Below are 15,433 nucleotides of genomic sequence, written 5' to 3'. Positions count from 1 at the left end.
TGCTACACTCCGCTTGTGAGGGGCAACAGTGCCTGAGTTAGAAATCGCCCGCTTCGTTGCTGTAGTGCCTTAAAAAGCGTATTTCTAGCGACTCAGTTATTTTGCCAGCTTCTGACGCATCTGAATAATTTGAAGCTGTATTCCCACAAGTTTGCAACACACGAAGAGATAGAGAACAACTTTCTTGAGAGTATCGGTCAGAAGATCGTGTGTAACTCGTCCTTACTTGCTTATTCGCGTGGACCAGCGATCAGAGCTTCTCGATAAGTATTCAAAATGCGTAGGCTTCCCTGCAGTATTTTTGAGATGCTCCTATGAAGACTCAACAGTCTAATACTACGTACCAAGCAGCGGCCTCTACACGCTCATCGCACAGCAGGAAATAAAGCGTCTTTCTTCTATTTCTTTCGTTGTTGTCTTGTATCGGATTAATGTTTCTTGTTTTTTTTTCTGCCCAATGCATTAATTTTTCTGCGCCGTCACGAACTTCTTATTAGGAGGTTTCGGGATGTTTGGGAGCCTCACAAAGGTCGTGTGGATTTCCTTCATTTTGTATGGCATACAATTCCCTTCTTCACAAATTGGCTTTCATTACGGCTGCGTGCAAGAAGGTGCATATCCGCAGCGTGCTTTGTTTATTCACATGCAAATACAATGAGAAGGTTTGTGCTACGCCACCTCGATCGCCCTAAACAACGTGGTCCACAGTACTCGAAGGCGGCTTTTGTGCTCCGAATTTCTATCGTAATTATATCGTTATCATAACGAACTGACTCTCAAATCGAACAATGATGACATGATTACGGTGTTGAAGGCATGATATACTCGCTAACTAACGTAATAAATAGTATACCTGCATATATTACAAGACTCGAAACTGAAGAAGAATTCCAAGTAGCTCTTTATTGCTTTTCAACCCTTCCAGGCGCGAAGAACAAATCCTATTCTACTCGGGATGGCGTTCTATGATTTGAAGAAAATTACTTTTACTCTCTTGTCCTGGACTGAGGACCCGGCCCACTAACCAGATCGATTTAATTGTTAAACAAAGTTTTCCCCTCCTCCCCTTACTCCTCCTCCTCCTCTTGAGTGCAGTTTTCCTATAACGCATATCCGCATACCGGGAAGATATGGCTGTGCAAAATGTTCCGAAATATCCCTCCAGGTCTTAACAAACATATATGTGTTACTATAAATTTAACGAAGACGTGACTTGTTTTGCTCAATAAACCTCCGTACTGGTTAGATGCCCGGTACAGAAGCAGCACGCGCGTATATACACACTAGGTTATTTGGAACTCAACCTACAGTTTTTGCCGTCTATAGTGCATGTCGGCAAACTTTCATGCCTTGACAACGTAAAGTGATGTGACAAAACGCGTTCGAGCGTTCGGCAAGGTTGCAAAAACTGTTTTACCTTACATATGATTACCGGGAATCGTGATGCCTTCTGCCAAAGCCGACAGCCCTGAAGGCCTAGAATTTGTTTTGGTCTTCCATTTTCACTGTTGTCGGTTATTAGCAGCTGACTGTTCCTTTTGTTCGAATGCTTACATGAGAAGCTGACGCCTAGCTCCGACTCTTCGCGCTCCGCACAGGACCGGCTTCGCAAGGAATGGGGTGGCGCCGGCAATGTTTCTCCCGTAGCGGTATCCAAAACTATACTTTAATTGACACCATGAGCTAGTGTATACGATTTTAAGCTTATTATTATGATAAAAAGTTACCCACACGCCAATTCTGGTGCGGACAAGCATCAGACGTTGACCGAGCGCAAAGAAACAGCAGGGAGAGCAATCCTGAGTGAAGCAGACGACAAATGAGAGAATCCCTAAGCTGACGTCACGGAGGCGTGCTTCGCAGCGCCGCCTGTGTTCGCGCTCACCGCCAATACGCCTCGAGCGCGGCCTGTAGGGGCGCCACTGAAATCCCCCTAGCGGCCCGTTTCGAAAGCAGGAGCGGGAGTCGGCGTCCCGCTCCCCAGTGCCGGCGCTGCTTTTGCGGCACGTCCACGACTGAGATTTACCGTGTGCGGGCGTTTGAAATCCATGTTTATGTGGAGCAGTCACTCTGTTCGCAAATGAGGCGTGTTTTCGAGAGTGTAAATGTTTGTGACGCGACCTTAGTGTGGTATATTCGGTCTGTATAAGCGCCAGGTGTATGTCACAGGCCAGCGTCGCGGAACCTGGCGTGTGATGGAGCCGATTGTAGTTACACTGGCCTGAATTTACTAGCAGTGTCTCTGTAACTACCGGTTCCTCAGATGTTCATGCTATAGGGGTATATACTACGATGTAAATCAGTTTTGTGCGCTTACATATTCAGCGGGGCACTCATACCTGACAGCACGCCAGTTCCGTTTGCCAATATTATGCATCAGATATTGATCACCACCATTTACAAGCCAGTCTGTGTTAATTTCGGGAATATTCAACAAAAGTACGATTAATGCATAATTATACTCGGGGATCAGCACACGACAAAGTCTTCTTATCGTGAGGTGAGCGCCCGCAAACATTTATCTGCTCCTCTGCGAGCAGCGCGGAGACGGGCTTAGAATGTAATCCGCGTCCGCGACTAATGCTTCTTCGAAATATCATCATATGGCACAGGGAGCCAGCAGAATAAAGAGGAAACTGAAATCAGAGGGCCTTATCACATACCACTCTCTTCCAACGACACCTTTCATTGCTTGTTGAACAGCCTACCCTGTATGCTTCCAAAAATGCGGCCGCCGTATGATCAGCTGTTCGTTGAAGTAGAAAAACAGAAGAAAAGTAAACGCGAGATTTGTGTGTGTGTGTGTGCGTGTGCGTGCGCGTGCGCGCGTTGTGTGTGTGTGTGCGTGCGTGCGTGCGTGTGTGTGTGCGTGTGTGTTGCTTGATTCCGCTCCGCATTTGTACACCGCGTCCCCCTCCTCTACCCCCCCCCCCCCCCAACGATGTCTCGCGAAATAGCAGTGCATTTCGCGTATAGTTGGTCGAGTGAACCATACCTGGCTTAAGTTTCGACGAACGTCTGTAGCATGTCAGGAGCTGCACTGTTTTTTTTTATTTCCGCTAGAGAATTATGTTTCTTAATTCCGCACTTGCACAGCATTTATTTTTCCGTGGTTTCATTAACTTGCCTTGGTGTGTGGGCACATATTTAACGACGCACAGCTAGGCTTGGAATATACTTAACATTTTCGCATGGTTTATATGCTTTAAAAGGCATGCGTTATTGTCCGGGATTGGGTAATCACATCCCCGAAACATATTTTTCTGCGACGTATATATTCGAAACGAAGCCGCATTCGTTGTTGACGCTGCAAAATGAAGCCAACCTCTCATTGTGCCAGTATCAGGTCTAATTGATTGATTGTAGGGTTTAACGCGCCGACGCAACGCAGGCGATGAGGCGCGCCGTAGTTGAGGGCTCCGGAATAATTTTGACCACCTGGGGATCTTTAACGTGCGCCGAAATCTCGTACACACGGGCGTTTTTGCTTTTCGCCTCCATCAGAAAAGCGGCCGCCGCTTTTCTGATGGATCAGTATCAGGTCTAAACGAGGCGACAGTAGAATTCATTTGTGCCTGATGTTTTGGAGGTGACAGGGGTGATATGTTGCTACCGTCGCCGACGTCCGGAACAGCGCCGACTAAGCGCGCAGCACCGCGTCCACCGCGTCTCCGGGTAGCTCTTGCAGGCGATCGCGTACTCTACGAAGACACAGCTGCTTTTTAAGTGACCTAAACGTACTCTTTGCCTACAGACGTCACCATAACAATTTTTTTTCAGGGCGCGGAAAGGCGAAAAGAAGCGAAACAGAACCTAAACACTGCACGCGGCCCTATCAGCCACGCAGCGCAAATCCCGTCAACGCCGCGGAGAAGCGGCGGCAGGCGGCGCAGCGATCACGAAGCTCGAGGCGTATAGTCCGCAATCGCCGCTGCGTTAGCGCGAGGTAATTCTGGCTTATTGAGACAAGAAGGAAGTTCTTTGGTAATCCCTTTCATATCACACGGACATAATTTGTTGTTGTCATTGTTATATGAACGAATTTTACACGGATACGATTCGCTGCGCGCGCGGCACGCACACACGCGCGCGCGACACGCAATAAACATTAATACTTTGACTTCTAGCATTTTTACCTTTGCTCCTTGAGCATCCTTGTTCCCACTTTGTGTGCAACATGGCACACAACAGTATGTAGGCATCCTGGACGACAGGAAACGATAGATCGCCGGGAACTCGCTGCAGTTAGATGCTCCGCTTTCCCTTGAACATGGCGGTCGCGCTCGCGGTGGCCGCGAGAGGGCAGCAGATTTTGCATAAGGCCTATTGAGAATGCCACGCATGTTGCACAACATAGAGTTTCTCACTAAATATTGAGAAACTCTATGTGGCACAAGACGCCCCCCCCCCCCCGCAGTGGCTGCTGCCACGTGTGACGTCATGAAGACGGCATAACATTATTTTGTGTAGTGTAGTCCGAAATACAGATTTTTTTTATTTGCCGTACAAAATAACGCACCATTGAACTGCTAAAACTTTTATAAACAAGCAATTTTAAATGCAGAGCATTTCAGTAACTCACGATGTCACCCGCGTTGGCGTCCGTAGTCCGCATCGCCTCCCCCTACACTATATAAAAAAATAATACTTACCGGCGCCAGGTTTCGAACCAACGACTCTGCGGGCGGAACGCAAGGTACATGGTACTCTACCCACTGCACCACAAAGCCGACACAGAATGGAAGGTTACGAACACGCCTTATATCCTTGACTAATTCAACCGTCGGCCACAGGTGCGCCCTCTCCCCCCCCGTCCTCCTCGCCTTCTCTCCGCTCCCAACGCCCTCTCTCTCCGCGTTCGGTTCGGGCGCACAACAGGTGGGGGCGTGCGCAACACCCTCTTTTTTTTTCTTTATTTCCAGACAAACACCGCTGTTCCAAACATAATACACAACAACAACAATTACACTAAGACATAAAATCACTGTTCCACTCAACGTTACTAGATAGGTTCAGTTGTAAAACTCTCCCCATGCGCCGTACATCGCCGGCGTCTCCGTTTCTCGGCGTGCCGCGAGAGGGCGGGACCGCCGCATTTTGCTCTACCCGGCCGCTGCTCGTCGCGTGCAACGGCGCCTCTCCCAACGCTCTCATGACGTTAGCGCGCGATAATATTAAAGACTACCCGCTACCCGCCAAGTTGTCCGCGTCCAGACTACATCTAGGCCTGAGTACTTTCCAGTAGCTGCTCAGGATCGCTAATGTGGGGCGTAAAAGCCGTTCGTTACGGCTCATTGCTTTGCTTTCTTCAACAGGTCAGCCGAAGCGCATCGTAGTTTGCGCGCGCTTGCGTCGGCTGCTCGCTGGCAGTCAACCACGAGCGTGAACGGTCTGCAGCGAGCTGGTAGCATAGAATAAGCCTCCGTTAAGCTTAGTTTGATTGACTCTTCCGAATTTTATAAAAAATCATGAAACCGCTCATTTTGTTTCCAGCCAAAGAAGCAAGGTCAGCATTGGAGACGTCACTTAGTGGCTCTAGTAATTCAGGCCACTCTAAGACGAAACTTCCTAATTTTCTCGACGTCCTTTTTAGAATAGTATCTTTTCCATGTTTTGCCCTGACAACAGTTAGCTTTACCAAACCTCACTAAGAAGCGACATTTCTGCAAAAGGCGAAATATCTCTAACTGAAAGAATTATTTAGTCAATTAACTGACGAAGTTAAACCAGCTTAAAGTTTAACCAGCTTAAACCAGCTTAAATAAGCATAAAGTTCTTTTCAGCAATTCATTGGTTTTCACAGTACATACTTTACGGCAGACACAAAGTAGAAAAATATATCCAACGTTTTTTTTTATTTACAATCAACTCCACATCTTTTTTGCTTAAGGTGAACATGGCTACAATACACCAAAGCACGTTAAGAGAAACAAAATAAGTAATGAATAGAAACATGCAAGCATTTTTATTTAGAAATAAACTCCACATCTTTTTTGCTTACGGTGAATATGGCTACAAAATACCAAAGCATGTTAACAGAAAAAAGTAATGAATAGATATACATGTATGCAAGGTTTTTTTTTTCATTTACAACAAACTCCAAGTTTGCCAGGGTGCTTACAGTAGCTTAGCGCGTTTGCGCGCCGACTTAACTTGCACGTTCTCACTGAAGGAATCTGGAATAGAAATGCATGCGCGTCACCAAATACGATTTGATGACGCGCGCAGAGAATTCCTCAGCGTGAACGTCATTTTGTGTACGTACCATTTGTCGATGTCCTGTACGTGAAAATGGCAGTCGCACACTTTGGACTTTGTCGAAAGCTCCTTATCCGCACGCGGGATGGCCTTATGCCATAGCGAGCGAAGCGTCGCATCTTTGGGAGCCGAGAAGAAGTGCCTGTCCGTGTTGCTCTTAATTGTTGCTGCTGGTACACCCGGGAATGAAGCAGGTCGGCATTGTCTGCCTCAGCCTCACATGCAGAGGCCCACATCAATGGAATACAGTCGCTGGCAAATCACTAAACATGCCACTCGAACGGCATCGCGCATTCAACACTACGGAGGACGACCGCGCGAACAAGAAACGCCGGAGACCGGGGCACTGAATGCGCCGGCTACTGCGAGTACTGCTCTTCGGCAAAAAAAAGACCCGGGAGAACCACACAAGGGGCGAAAAAAATGTCATTGTGTCTGCTGTTTATTGTACCTATTTGCTTCCGATAATGTAAATAATTACGAGATGTTTGCGCCTACCCACGCGCCCGCGCACGCACGAGAAAAGTATGCGCCGAGCGCTGAACTAGGAACGCGAAGGGAGAAGCATAAGCGAAACCGCCTGCGGGCGCCCCGTCTACCAAGCGGGTTGCGACTGCAGCGCCACAGAGAGAAGGATCGGTGGTGGTTCCGGGCAGCGCCGCCCAGTTTTACAACTGAAAATAATCTAGTAACGTTGGTTCCACTCTAGGGTACAGTGCTGACTACTAAAGTATTTTCATTTTTGTTAACTCCTCCATTTGTGACAACCAGTCTGGAACACATTGGCGTGCCTTTTGAACTTCAAGAAAAGAGAATATGGCCTCTCGGAAATACTCATTTACTGGCCGCGCATCAATGTCCGAGTGGCGGACTGCCATTCGGCATCTCCATATACTGTGCAGACCTAGTAACATTACTAGATCTAGAGGGACGCCATCATCATCAGGTTCAACGGTCAAATACCGAACACCATGGGCATCGATTGGCAGATCTTTTTTCAGCGTACGTTGCAGCACATCCCAGAAGAAGACCCCGTCCCAACAGTCAATGAAAACATGTTCAATGGTTTCCGGTTTGTTGCATAACCAACACTGTTCACCCCACGGCATAAAAAGGCCTTTTTCTTGCATCCATGTTTTCACAAGGAGTGTCCCGGTGTGTAGTTGAAAGAAAAATGTTTTACATCCCGGTGCAACTGGCATTTTTTTAACCCGTTTTAACACATCTCGACCCGTGCCAGCCGAGTGAGCGATTCTGTACATAGGAACGGGATAAACAGTCTCGCAGAGATCGTTATACAATCTCTTCCTAGTCACTGTGCTCAAATACTCTAACGAAAACCGTGCGCATAGAAAACGTAACGAGTCCACAACTTCTTTTAGACAGCCACGGATACCACCTGGCATACACAATGTCGTAACGGACAACTCAGGCAAAACCCTGCCTAATCTCACTTGGCAAACGGTGCGCAAAAAGGGATCCTTTACATCCCTCCAAAACAGAAAGCGCGTTTTGCGCGCTTTTGCGCGTCTTCACGTCACCGCCAACTGACGTAAAAAGAGATGCGTTAAACCTAACCCCCCTTCCCGTACACGTCGAAAGAGATTTGTACGACTCGTCCTCTCCCAGGTTGATCCCCAAACAAAAACTGCGAAAACACGATGTAACTTTTGGACGTTTGCCCGTGAACAGTGGAGTACCTGTAAACCATACCAAAGTTTGCTCGCCATAAAAAGGTTGCAAATCGTTGTGCGAGCGAAAATAGATAAATTTGCGCCCTTCCACTTCTCTGCCTTTTCCTTAAGCTCTACGGCTTGTCTCCTCCAGTAAGGGTCACTGTCAGAATAATACTCTAGGGGAACACCAAGGTACTTCACCAGTGTCGTCACCCACTTTACATTATGAAATACCACCGGTGTTGAACTCCACTCTCCGTGCCAGATGCCCAGGCACTTGTCCCAGTTTACAGCACACCCACTAACATAACAAAACCATTTAACTGTATTAATGACCCTAGCAATGCTTTGTTGATCTACGCAAAATACAGCGATATCGTCCGCGTATGCTAAAACTTTAATTTCAGCTGCATGAAGTTGAAATCCCTTGACAGTGCTTAATCCCTTGACAATGCTTAAACATAATGATTCAGTATATATGCAAAAGAGGAGGGGGGAAAGAGGACACCCCTGTCTCACAGACCTCTGCACTTCTATACGCCTTCCAACCGCTTTGTTAACGATAAGTCTAGTTGTACAGTTGTTATAAGCCATGCGCACACCCTGTAGAATAACTGATCCGATGTTACTATGTTCCAAAACCGCCATAAGTCCATCGTGGGGCACACGATCAAACGCCTTTTCTAGGTCTACCTGAAGCATTGCGACGCCTGTATGCGTCACGTCGCAAATCTCAAGCACACTCCGTGCCTTGTGTATATTCGTAAAAATTGACCTGCCTTTAATACCACATGTTTGATGCGGCCCCACTAAGATGCTAATTACGGTCTGCAACCTTCTAGCCAATATTTTCATTAGTATTTTATAATCAACGTTTGTTAAGCTTATGGGCCGGTACGATGTGACTTGGCGGAGTTTGACCATATCCTCTGTTTTGGGAATTAAGATCGTGTGGGAAGCCGAAAACGATGGTGGAAGCGTTTCTAACATATACGCTTCTTCAAACACAGCAGTTAACACAGGGGATATGTCAGGTTTAAAAGCCTTATAAAAAGCAGCACTCAGGCCATCTGGGCCTGGTGACTTTCCCAGGTTTAAGTTGTCAATAGCTTCCTTAACCTCCTCGACGGTGATAGGGGATTCCATAAGTGACTTTGCTTCATCATCAATTTTTGCCAGGAGTGACACACATTCACTTTCAAACTTTGCCAGTTCAATAGGGCTTCGAGAGAACAAGGTCCTATAGTGTTCAAAAAAAGCACGTTCAATATCTACTTTTTCACTGCTAATTGTACCATTATATTCAATATCCGTTATTTCGTTACGGCGAGCGTATCTTTTTTCCGTCCCCAGCGCTCTCTTGGTGGGCATTTCGCCCGCTATAAATTTTTCCGCTCTCGCTCTGACAAGCGCTGCGTGATACCGCTCCGCATCTATCTGCTCAAGTTTAGCTTTTGTGGCCCGTATCTCTTCTTTAAACGCCCCCGGTGCTCGCCTTTCTTCAGCAACCATCGTCTGCAACATAGTGCGCAACAGGCTTTCTTGCTTTTGTTTCTCCTTTTTAATGGCACTTGCCCTTTCGATTGCTCCCATTTTTATTTCTTGTTTGAAGTGTTCCCATTGAACGCCGTATTTTTCACTGCTGCACTTTTCTATTTTTTCCAAAGAGTTTCTTACTCGTTCCATAAAAATATCATCTTCTAAGAGTTTGTCATTTAATTTTCCCATGTAAATTTCTTGGTGTTTTCCTTTTTACTACCAAGGCAAAAGCAAACTAAGCAGTGGTCGGAGAACGAAACAGGGGATACGCTATAGTCACAACACGAAGGCAGCAATTCGGCTGAAATGTATGCCCTATCCAAGCGGCCGTGGCTAGCCCCTTGAAAATGTGTAAACTGGACATCTCTTCCGCTGCCAAAACAATCTCCCACGTCTTCCAGACCGAAATCATTCACAATTTCGCAAAATAATACAGTGCTTACATCACGATAAGGCGTATTGCTGGTTTTGTCCAATTCCGAGCAAACACAATTAAAGTCACCCAGTAACACTGTATATCGTTCGCTGCTGCAGTATTTTCCTATTTCTTCAAAAAAATCGCGCCTTTCTTGCACTCTAGTTGGTGCATATACACAAATCACTCGCCACTGCTCTGATGATAATGAGAAATCACAAAATACAAAGCGCCCATTTTGGCATGCTGTTAGGTTTTCAATCACCACCTCTAACGACTTGCGTATCAGAAGAACACAGCCTGCCGACAGTCCAACAGCGTGGCTAACACATACATAGTAGCGCGTTGTAAAAGGCCGCACCATAACGTCGGTCTGGTCCTCACTTTCGACTTTCGTTTCCTGAATGGCGATGATGTCAAGATCTTTCTCCGTTACAATGCGGTACAGTTGATTTTGTCTCCTCTTAGCTGAGAGTCCTCGTACATTGAGGGTAGCCAATCGAAATGGCTTATGTAAGGACAACATTTAGGGGAACCAGACCGAGCGCATGGCGCTTACCTTAATCTCACGCCGTATGATGTGCGTTGGCCTACACGTGTTCACGCAATCTTAGTGCCGCCTTTTCCAGGTGACAACCCTCCTGGCTTGGCTACTGCTCGATGATTCTTTTTTCCCCGTACGGCCTGCCACGGCGCCTCTGGCTTTCGCTGGTTGGGTTCCTCCCCAGCCTCTGGGCCATCTTCATGACGGCGCTTGTTTGGCTGCACCTCGAAGTCCATTATTGCGCTCTCAGCTCCGGTAGTTTCAACGCTGTCCCCTTCTTGAGCGGCGGCGTCCGCCTCCCGAGAAGAGTCAGCTGCTGGCCCGATGTTCCCCTGCGTCTTCACTGTCTTGCTCGCGTCCATTTCCGTAGTGGCCTTGCCCGTTGCCTTCTCAAGGCTGTCCCCTTCTGACTCGCCGGCGTCCGCCTCCAGAGAAGAGTCGGCTGCTGGCCCGATGCTTCCCTGCGTCGTCACTGTCTTGCTCGGTTCCTTTCCCGAAGTGGCCTTGCCCGTTGCCTTCTCGAAGTTAGCGTTCGGGGGTTCAGGCGTTGCGGGCGCCGCTGCACCTTCGGCTTCTTCTTCGTCCATAACGGGGTCACTATTGTCTCCCTCCAAACCTCGACCCACAGCCCGGGCGTACGAGCGGATGCAGTCTGCCTGCTCGTGCCCGAAGGCGTGACATTCAGAGCACCTGGGGACCCGGCATTCTCGGCGAATATGACCAGCCCTCTGACACCTGAGGGACATTGGGGCTCATCCAGGCACCGCGACGAGCACAGTGCTGGGGCCCAACCGCAGCTGATGAGGCAACCGGTCTGGAGTGACACCTTCGTGCAAAACGAGGCGCACAATCCGTGTTGTCGACTTGGAGTTCTCAAAGTCCTCGACACGCCACTTATCACTCGTCACCTCCTTCACGTCGCCGTACTCGGAGAATACCTTGCGTATGGTCTCGTTGGTCACGTTGAAGGCGACCCAATGCAGCTTCACCCGGAGTTCGTGCCTTACTGGGTCAACGACGAGGCAGGGGCGTCCTTTCACTTTGAGCGGCCCGCGTTCCAGCAGTTTTTTCTTCGCGTCGTGCGTCCGAAAATTAACGAGCCATACGTGAGACATCTGGAACGCTCCTATGCCACCAACTTCCTTTATAACATCGGCGTCTCTCAACGGTTCTCTGAAGTCGTCAATTCTATACGGTCGACCGCCGACGTCGCAATGCAGAACGACCACGCGGTTCATCGCTTCTCCAGTGGGCAGGGGGGGCAGAACAACACGGTAATCCTTTGGCAACGAAGAATACGGTTCACCACGGCCGGCGTCGGCCTTTAACACAGCTCGCACGGAGCCAACCATCCTGCGTCCGCTCCTTTCGGCAGCCGAAGGCAGAGTGTGCGCAACACCCTCTCTCGATCACGCCACAGATGTTAGCGACCGGAGCACGCGCGAACGACATATGTGGTTTAAGCGCGAACCGACCGCGGCGAGAGAGCGCGATGCGAGCGCCCCCACCTGTTCTTGCGCGCGAACCGACTGTTGATCAGCGCGAACCCAACGCGGCGAGAGAGGGTCCGCCGCGTTGGGTTCGCGCTGATCAACAGTCGGTTCGCGCGCAAGAACAGGTGGGGGCGCTCGCATCACGCTCTCTCGCCGCGGTCGGTTCGCGCTTAAACCACATATGTCGTTCGCGCGTGCTCCGGTCTAACATCTGGGGCGTGATCGTGACGTCAACATCACGCGCTCGTGTGGTGGCGCGATTTTGGCGCTATAACACTCTCTCGCGAGGGGCATTGGATTGGATTCGATTGGATTGGCTTGGATTGGCTTGGCTTGGCTTGTATTGGTTTAGATTTGGATTGGATTAAAGTGGATTGTGTTGAATTGTGTTGCGTCATAGCCGCGCCACGTTGCGTCATAGCCGCTCCACGTTGCGTCATAGCCGCGGCAGGGGGTTCACGGCACGTTTCACCAGCGACTTCATCGACAATGTCTACGCTGGAAGACAACAATTACAACAACCAATACGTAATCCATACGACTTGCAGGCGCCCCCCCGCGGAAATGCTCTGCATTTGATCGTGCCCCTCGCGAGGGGGATGTTTTGTTATGACAAAGAGGGGACACGTTAAAGCTTGCGTCATTGAATAAATACTACAAGAGAAAAAATTTTGGGACTACGATGAGCATCGACGTCACCATGGCATAAAAAATAACGGGAACACTTCTGTGCGCCATGGCGCATATTTAAACTGGAGCTAACGGTCGGTTCACCGGTTCACCACGAAGGCGATGTTTACATAGGCACGCTCAAAAAGCTTTCCAAGCGCTTCAAACAACTGATTATCTGAAATAATGGTAAAATTAATAAAATACATTCCGGCAAAAACACGCTTTTCTTCCTTTTTTATTAGCTTACAACGGCATGTATATATATATATATATATATATATATATATATATATATATATATATATATATATATATATATATATATATATATATATATATATAAGACAGAAATAAGAGTTGGCAGTCAAGAAAACCTCTGAAGCAAAGGGGAGGATGTGTAAGGTCATTGAAACAGATAAAGAAATTGAAAGAAAGAAAGAAAGTGAAGAAAAATTTCTTTATCTGTTTCAATGACCTGCCACATCCTCCCCTTTGTTTTCCGAGGTTTTCTTGACTGCCAACTCTTATTTGTTCTTGCGGGAGCAGCCGGCGATGCTGCTGCATCTGCCGTATCGCGTTACTGCCAGCTGCCGTATCGCGTACATACATGAAGTCGCGTATCCGCAAGCGGGACGAAGCTCCGATTTTCTCGGGCCGACAACGTAGATAAACCGGAGTTGATATTGTTGTAAGCACTATCTGAAAACATGAGAAAGTTGCTTGTGATTATGTATTGCGTGGGGATCCAGCCAGCCTTCCAGACCGCAGCAAAATAGCCGCTCTCGAGTAATGTTGACCTGTGACCGCTTGGTTATGCTTGGTGTACGCCGATGGTACCTGCGTACAGTTTCAGCGTACGTGAGACGACATCGCACAGCCACCTGGCCCCGTTCGAACAAGCTACGTTCCACACCACTCATGGAGGCGTAGAGCGCCTTCGCCGAATCACGTTGACGCTAGCGCCAGATTCCACTGTAGGTGAGTTAGTGAGAAACTCTATGCCCGCCGTGGCCTAAAGTCGCGCCGTCCAGCAGGTCCTGGAGGCCCTCGAAAGACAGCGACCGAGCGAAAGCTGCGAGGCGTCAGCCACCCCTCGGGCTAACGGCGACTATCCTGGGGGCGAGTAGCGAGGACGCTGACGAGTAGAGAGTCCAGACAGGACCTACGTTAGGCCGCGTCTAGGTATCCCGGCAACGGGGTGCCTACTGCAGGCGATTTAATAAAGTCTTTGTCATGTCATGGCTGCATTCGGGCTCGAGGCGTGCGGACAATTTTAAAAGTTATCCCCGCGAGGCGTGCGGACAGTTTTAAAAATTATCCGCGCGAGGCGTGCGGATAGGGACAGCCCTCGTGAGGCCACGGCCTCCGCGATCGGCTGCCGGCGGCGCGCCGGCAGCTGATCGCGGAGGCCGTGGTGAGGCGCGCGGAGAGCGGGCGTCGCTGCTGCGTCACTGTTCCTGTCGTGCGTCTGCGCTCGGAAGGAACTGCCGCGTCATGGTTCTGCCTAACTGCTGCATGTAATGGCGCGATGTGGCCTGTGAATGTATGCGCCGGTTTGGTAGTTGGTCGACGGCGGCGACGGTTGGATTTCCTAGAGCGGCTTTTATCGTTCCAGTGGTCATGCTTTGAGGTCAATGGGCGCAATGAACGGAGAGTGAGCGGAGGGTCGTGCGGGATGATATTGCGTATCTCGCATAGAGGGAAAAGAGCTGCTGGAGCACAACATTGTTATATTTATAACTTTATTATATGATAAAATGGATCAAAGTAACTTAGATAAAGAGAAAGTTTATCTGTCTAATCATTCCGTCGACCTTCACAGCCGTTGAGCGAAAACTGCCAGTCATCAGGCGTCGTATAAAGAAGGCCCTGGACGCCTACAGCGAATTAAAGGAAGTTAGAGCGAACCAGAGAAAGATTTAGAATTACGCGATGACACTGCGAATTGAGGAGGATGAAAAAGCAAATTAAGAATAATACTAGTGAATTAAGAGACATCAAAGTTAAATAACCGGAACGAAAGGGAATTAAGAAGACACGGGAAATTGCGAGTTAAAAACGGATAAAATTAGGTGGATTTCTGAGTGAATCTAGGTAACTTCAAGTTAATAAAGAATAATCAAACTTAACTGGCAGATGTCAAGGTGTGCTAAGATGAAACCAAGCGTATCAGAAACGAATACGAAGCGAATTAAATTGTGAGTATTCAACGCAACTAATAGTGAATAAAGTAGTGAATTAAGTTAGATAAAATAAATTAACATGAACTGAACTAAATTCAGATGGACCGAAGTAAATTACGAAGACAAAGCAGATGGAAAGGAATCAATGCGAAGTAAGCGGAATAAGAGTCAAATAACTTGAATCTTAGTAAATTAAGGTGGGTCACTGAGTGGATTAACGTGTATCACAGCGAATTAAGCTGAATTACATTCGATTAAATTAAATTAGAAAGTACACGGGGAAAAAGCGCAATCAAATCATTTATTTTGTTTTAATTCGCATTCATTGTCCATTTACTGACTTTGGTCGTTTTTAAATCACCAAGGTTTGTGTTAATTCCCTTTTTTCATCGTAATTCACTCATTTATTCCGTTCAAGTCACTTTGTTTCCTCGCAGTTCACATTGATTCCTCTTAATTTGGTATGTCTACTTTTCAATTAAGTGGGACGTTTTTTCATTCGCATTGCTATCAGTCAATTCTAACATGGACTACTTTGTTCCCCAATTTGTTTATTCTGATTCTTCTTAATTCAGATTAATTCTTTTTAATTTGTCTGTCTTTCTTACGGATTCATTTCGGCCCATCTCAATTAACTTTGGTTACTGTTGATT

The 15,433-nt window shown here is 47.8% G+C and overlaps 1 pseudogene; it reads right to left on the bottom strand.

Annotated features, from left to right (window-relative positions):
* Nucleotides 1-9,209: 9,209 nt before the first annotated feature.
* LOC144141211 (uncharacterized) lies at nucleotides 9,210-11,784 on the bottom strand (annotated as a pseudogene).
* Between the last annotated feature and the right edge of the window lie 3,649 nt (nucleotides 11,785-15,433).

Source organism: Haemaphysalis longicornis, unplaced genomic scaffold, assembly GCF_048455015.1.
Source record: "Haemaphysalis longicornis isolate Haplotype H1 unplaced genomic scaffold, Haemaphysalis longicornis Haplotype H1 scaffold_1, whole genome shotgun sequence".
Lineage (NCBI taxonomy): Eukaryota > Metazoa > Arthropoda > Arachnida > Ixodida > Ixodidae > Haemaphysalis > Haemaphysalis longicornis.
The sequence above is the reverse complement of the archived record's forward strand: the minus strand, read 5'-3'. Positions and strand labels throughout refer to the sequence as shown.